Source organism: Athene noctua, chromosome 10 (genome assembly GCF_965140245.1).
Source record: "Athene noctua chromosome 10, bAthNoc1.hap1.1, whole genome shotgun sequence".
NCBI classification, from domain to species: Eukaryota; Metazoa; Chordata; class Aves; order Strigiformes; family Strigidae; genus Athene; species Athene noctua.
In genome coordinates this window covers 18,339,386-18,345,801 of record NC_134046.1, presented here as the reverse complement: position 1 = coordinate 18,345,801, position 6,416 = coordinate 18,339,386, and the positions used below count along the sequence as shown (strand labels likewise).

Sequence of the window (6,416 nt, the reverse complement as noted above, 5' to 3'; positions counted from 1 at the left end):
AGACATGGAATCCCCATAGGATGAAACGTGTATTTGCGGTGTCTTCGCCCCGTGTTTCAGGTTTGCTAATACACTGGAAGGTGCAGAGAGGAAGATTCAACTTCCTTTCGGTGCCTCCAAATCACCACAGGTGATTCAAAGCTAATGGATCACAAAGCTGGCCTGTCAAACATTTTGTAAACAGCTGCCCTGCTGTGACTGACAATTAATAGGACATAGAAGTCCGTGTGCAGTGGCAAAACAGACCTTCTAGATGTTTCACGGATCAGAGTGGTGTGGATTATGTTTCTTTTTCTACGCTGCTTGTCTTCCTCTGTTGTACGTACCCAAGGCCAATTTCCAGGATCATCTGAGCATTTCGAAAGGGCACGTATCTTGCTCTGGCCGGTCTGAGAACTTCGCGGTACTTGTGACTTTTGCGGTTTTCTTCCTGTTGCACGCTGCAGTTTGGGATTTTTGCAGAAGAAGTTCCTTAGGGGCTGTGCTTTGGGAAGGCGGCGCCGTCCGCCACTCGCGGGGGGCGCGGAGATGTTCTCCCTGCCCGGCCGGGGTGGTCGGGGGCTGCCGGGACCTGCACTCGATCGTCCCGCTGGTGTCTGCCGCGACTCAGGCGGTGCAGAGGCGGTTTCATCTGCACGGTTAGTTCCACCTCTCCCGCCCGAGGCCGGGGCTCTGCCCGGGGCGCGACGGGGCCGGGATCGGCATGGCGAGACCCCCCTCTAGCGGATGGCCCGGGCCTCGCCGCGCCCCTCGGCGGGAAGTGCCGCTGCCGGGCCGCCGCCGGGCGTTGCTCGCCTTACCGGCAAACGGAATCGCGGGCAAGCAGCTCTCCAGCCCCGCGGAGGCCCGGCCTCGGGCAGTGCCGCGGCGGCTGCCGAGTCCCGGGCCGGCTCCCTGCCCGGGCGAGGGCCCCGCTGTCCCGGGCGCGCTGAGCTCCCTCCCGGCTGCCGGGGGAAACGTCTCCGCTTTTTCACTTCAAGCCAGTGGGAAACGGAGACGTCTCATCTGCGGGGAGAGGGAAATCTCTTCCGTGAGGGTGCGTGGCTGTGTACATCCCGCACGGTATCGCTCTGCATCGCCCGGGAGTCGTTTGGGCTCGGCGCGTCTGCCCGGTGCCACCGCGTACGGGCCAGGGGCTGTGATCTGCCCGCTGGGTGAGCAATTAGCAAGTTCACGGTCTCATTCGTTCTTCCTGCCTGCTGTTCCGGCGCCGTTCGGTTTATTTATTTCTTGGCACTTCTCTCCTTCAAAGACAAATGATTACGGCTTATTCTACTCCGACTGCTCTTCCCCTCTGAACACTTATTTCCAGTTGCCAGCAACTAGTGTCCACCACCACGCGAGGGGCACGTACGCACCGACAGTGCCCGCCGTGGATGTGGAGACGGCGGTGAGGCGGGTGCCTGTCCCGCTGTGAGCGGGCTGGCCGAGCCGGCAGCCGGCCGAGCGCCCGCGGCCCCGGACCGCGTCCTTCCCGGCGGTCAACGGAGCGGAGCGGAGCGGGCGGGCGGCCGCAGCGCTCCCGCCGCCGTCTCGGCCCACCGCCGCGGGCGGGCGGATGCGCTCCCGAGGAGCGCAAGGGCTTTTCCGCGCTCAGCTCCCGCTGTCCCCCGCCGCCGCTGGCCAGGGCCGACCGGCGGGCTTGTTGCCGGCCACCGCCTCGGTCTGGACCGCCCGCGCGGATCGGGGGGGGGGGCGCTCCCTTCCCACCCCGCCGTCTCCGTCGCACGGGCAGGAGGAGCGAGGTGTTGCACAACCCGCTTCCTTTTTCTTTCGCTTCGCTGCGCCGCGGGCAGCGGCGGCGAGTGCGCGGGGCGCCGGTCTCCATCGGGGGGTGGGGGAGAAGCGCCGCGGAGACCGGCGGTGCCGCCCGCTCCCCGCAAACTGCGGCGCCGGCGCGGCCCCCGCCGGCTGCGCGGCCCCGCGGGGAGGGTCGCGGTCGTGGCCGCGCACGGGGGGCACCGCCGGGCCCCGCGCCCTGACCGCCGGGCCCGACTCCTCTCCGAGGGGGAAGCGGGGACCGAATCCTCGCTGGGGCACCGGGCGGGGGGTGCGTGTGTGTGTGGAGACGGGACCGCGCATCCCGCGGGGAGGCACCGGCCGCCTGCCGAGCTGTACTCCTGCCCGCGGCGACGGAGCGAAGGCGGCCGGGCCGGGCAGGGCGGGGACGCCCGCCCCGCCCCGCCTCGGCCCGGCAGAGTCGCGACGGCGGCGCGTCCCGTTACCGGCGGCCGAGCCCGCGCTGCCCCCGGCGCGGCGGGAGCAGGTGTCCGGGGGCAGGAGCCCGGGGCAGCGCGGCGGGGCGGGGCCGGCGGCGGGCCCCGCGGGGCCGGGTGGGCGGGCGGCCCGGGGGCGCGGCCCGGCGGCGCGGCGGCGGACTCGGCGCGCCCGCGCCAGGAGGGAGCCGGAGCGCCCGAAAAGCCGGGAGGGGAGGGGAGGGCGGAGGGGCGGGAGGGGGGGGGAGGCAGGCGGGCGGCGGGCGCATGCGCTCTGGCGGGCCGTGCCATATTGGAATGAGGCAGTGAGCGGAGCGCCGGGGAGCCCGAGCCCCGGCAGCGGCGCAGGGCTGGAAAAACTCCCCGCAGGTGAGGCGGGCGGCGGCGGCGGCCGCGCGCGGGCGGAGCGGCCTCGGGCGCAGCTGTTGGGGGCGTTTTGCCGGCGGGGCGCGGGGCCCGGAGGGTTTTTCCGGGCTCCCGAAGTTTGGATGCGGGAAAAAGGCGGCGAGGGAGGAGGAGGAGGAGGAGAAGAAGGAGAAGGAGAAGGGGGGGGGGAAGAGGCAGGCGGAGCGCGGCGGGGAGGCGGCGGCGGCGGCGCGGGGGGAGCGCGCCTTAGCCCGCGCCGAGGAGCGATGCGCGGGGCTGACCGGCCGCCGCCGCGCAACTGCCCGCGCGCAACTCTGCGCGCGCCCGCTAGGGGCCCGCGGCGCCCCGGCCCGCGGCGTCCCGCGGCGCGCTCGGGCCGAAGTTGCGCTCCCGGCCGGCCCCGCGCCCGCCGGGGGACGCGCCCGACCCGGCCCGCGCCGCCCGCCCGGCCCCCGCGGGAACTTTGTGCGCGCCGCGCCCCCGCCCCGGCACGGCCGGTCCTTGCCCACGCCCGCGGGGGGCCGAGCCCACCGAGCGCCTCTCGCTCGCCCCCCTCCCCCTCAAAATGGCGGTGGAAGGGGACCTTTAAACCCCGCTCCGCTCCGCACCCCCGCCGGGCGCGGCCGGGCTCCGCTCGGCGCGGCGCGCGTCCCGCCCGGGGCAGCGGCTGGCGTCGCTCCCCGTCAAGTGGCCCGTCAGCGGGCGGCTCTTCGCCTCCCGTTCTGGGTGGGTGGGTGTTGGGGGGGGGATGAGGGGCGGGCGCCGCCTCCGCGGCCGCGCCGCCGGCTCTCCCGCAGCGCCGCCACCCGCGCTGCGGGGCCTGCGCTGCCGCGGGGCCGGGCATTGTGTGCGCGCCGCGCCCGCCGCCGCCGCTCCGCACCCCCGGCGTCTCCGCGCCCGGCGGCGCTCCGGCGAGCGAGAGCCTTTGTCTCTCGGGTAGTCGGTCTGCGCTGCCCGCCGCTTCTGCACCTGAAGTCGTAAATCCGCCGCGGGTGACACTGCCGGGGCGGCCGCCGAGGTGTCGGGGATGCCCCGGGACACCAACTTCGGGCTGGGGATGAATCGGCGCCGGGGCAGCGGCTGCGGGCGGGCTCCCGCCCGGGCAGCGCCGGCTGGAAACGGGAGGGCGGAATGCCCGCATGGGGAGGACTCTGCAAGTTTTCCGCCTGTGGCTTTTGAAAACTTGTTACCAGGGCTCCCCCCCCCCCCGCCCCCCTCCACAGTGGAAATAATAAAAGGAAAAGAAAAACAGCGCGGGCACTTAATTGTGAATTTTTAACTACATTCGCCGCTGCCGTTCCACAAGGCCCTTATTTATTCAGAAATGGGCCAGTGGTGCCCGTTTCACAGTCACATGTGTGCTTTAGCAGAACAATTATATCTACTCTGGAGAAACTTGTTGCCGTTATAAAATGGTTTTGCATGGTAACCTTTATGTCTGACAGTTTTACCCACTCTGACATCAGAATTCTGGTGGGAAAGGTTTTACAGGAAAAGAAAAGGCCTACCTTGCTGTTTCTTTGATGCTCCTTCAAGGGAGCCGGCTGCTGTCAGTAGCCCGGGAGGTTACCATAGCGAACATTTCCATAAGGCAGAATATAAGGTGCACCGTGCAAAAGTCGTGCTGGAGAAAGTGATAACCCATCTTGCAACTTCAGAAATGCCACGGGTTTGCAACTTACCTGAGGTTTCCAATGTACGTGACCTGGACAGAAACATCTGATTTGTAAGAGAAAAAGTTGTTAATGAGAAATAGTAACTTGTAGCATCTAGAGTACCCGGCAGGATGGATTCCTGATCTGGCTGAGGTCTGTCATTGCTGTTTCCAAATAGCCAGCTTTCTGGGCAAAGTAAATCAATGTCAAGATGAAAATACGGGCTTCCTGCCTTCAATTCATCCATTTCCTCTTTTACTTTTGGTTTGTGAATTGTCGCTGTGATTGAAGGATGAGAATGAAACCTACTTCTTCCCAGACCCTGTGTTAGTGGAAGAAAGGGAAGATGCTTCTGGACAAGACATACAGCAAAATAAATCTGATAGATCTCACTGTACCTTTTTGGTTTTTACAACTCATGCCTAAGACTTAGCATGCAAGTGTTGAGAGAATGGCTTTGCTCATGTTTGGTGTATATCTCTGCCAGGCAGTTACACTGGAAGACTCAAGTACCCTGTTATGTTAAAGCTGGCACACACATTCTCCACAGGAGACAGCAGTGCAAGATAGATAGCTGAGAAACAGTGGCAGATCTCTACGGTTTTTCCAGTCCATCCCCTGTCTGTCTGTCCCTCTGTCTGTCCCCGTCCTCCCCTCCCGCTATTAATTTGCTGGTATTGAATTATCTTACCTGATTCTTAAACCTGGCAAATGTTCTAAGCAATTGCTGTGTGGAAAGGAAAGGTGGGTTAAGTGTAAGATGACATGTTAGTGACTGATCGAGTTTGCATGGTGTAATCTTTGTATTCTGGGAAGCCCTTCACTGTCTCATGGGGAAGATGGTAACGATTATTGCAAAAATATGCCTGTCATAGTATGTTTTGGTAACATGTTACAGGGGTTTTTTGTTGTCGTTTCATGGCAGACCAGTGACAGCTGTAGACCTTAGTTTTTCTGTCAGGCACGTTTTTGAATCCACTCTTTTTGTTGGAAATCGCTTTACCATCATTCCTGTGCTTCCATTTGAAGTTTGGCCATGCCATGATCATCATGTAGGGATGCAGGTATCAATACAGTCACTTTGTGCTGGCTTGACTTAAGTAATTGTCCTACAAGTGATGCACTTTAGACACATGGTAACTTAATTACATGAACACCTTGACAGTGAAATGGCTCATGTTAAATTCACTAAAGTGTCCTTTAAAGTGCAGGAGAAATTGAAACCTGGAAGGTATTTTGTAAGGGGAATTTTGGGGAGAGAGCTTTCCATACCTAAAAACACAGGGCTTGCATTACATCCATTGTTCCTGTATTAACATGGCAGTCTTAGTGTTACAAAATAGTCTTTGGATTTGGTTTCTTCACCTTTTAAGTGTGCGTTTCTATATCTTGACTTAAAACTGTGTAGCCTCTGTAAATTGCAAATGTTTTCTGGAACTACACTGTCTTTCTTTCATGCTGGCCATCTGACTCATCTTGCTTGATGATTAGCAGATTTTATGTGCCGTCTTTGTTTTGGTAGCTTTGAGCATCAGTGCTGCTGCTGGTAGTGCACTTGACTCTCTGCCCATTTCCTTCTGCCTTTGGGAAATGGCTATCAGTTTTTAGGTTATAGGTTTAAACTTGAGGTGGGCGTTTAAAGCTTTTAGGATTGTTTTTTATTTCCCTCTCCAGATTACTTTCTTACTTGAAAAGCCAGGGGATAAAGTAAGGGGGTTGGAGTTGATTTGTTTTCTTCTGTTTTGATTCAAAAGCTTGCTGAAATTGTCCTGAAGGCACATGTTGTGTTAGTATGCAAGATCCTGAAAAGGAGATTTAGCAGTTTATATTCTCCACGTTTAGTAACAGTTGAAAATTAGAGTAAATTTTTATATTAATTATATGTTAATTCCTTATTATTCTAAAAGCCATGTCATGAGAGTAATGGTGGGTTTTATGTAGTTATATAGTTTCTCTAACTTTAATCCATAATTCTTTCTACTGCTCAACTTTCTTTGTATTGATAAAGCCTGTGAAGGAAGCATTGAGATGTTGCTTATTGCTCATTTAATTTTAAAATTATTTTGGTTCTAAGGGTACAGAATATATTTTTTTAAAAAGGTAAAACTTGGTGTATCTAAGATACGTAAATGTTTTGTGTTCGCTGTTTATCCATGTTGACTTTTCTTCCCTTTTCCTG

The 6,416-nt window shown here is 59.4% G+C and overlaps 1 protein-coding gene across 3 annotated transcripts in view; it reads left to right on the top strand.

The window, feature by feature from the left end:
* Window positions 1-2,474: 2,474 nt before the first annotated feature.
* The window catches only part of SFMBT1 (Scm like with four mbt domains 1), a 79,687-nt gene continuing 75,745 nt past the window's right edge, over window positions 2,475-6,416 (top strand). For all 3 annotated transcript variants that reach the window (XM_074914367.1, XM_074914366.1, XM_074914365.1), the window contains exon 1: window positions 2,475-2,585. The gene's annotated coding sequence lies outside the window, so the exon portion shown is untranslated. The remainder of the gene's footprint in view (window positions 2,586-6,416) is intronic.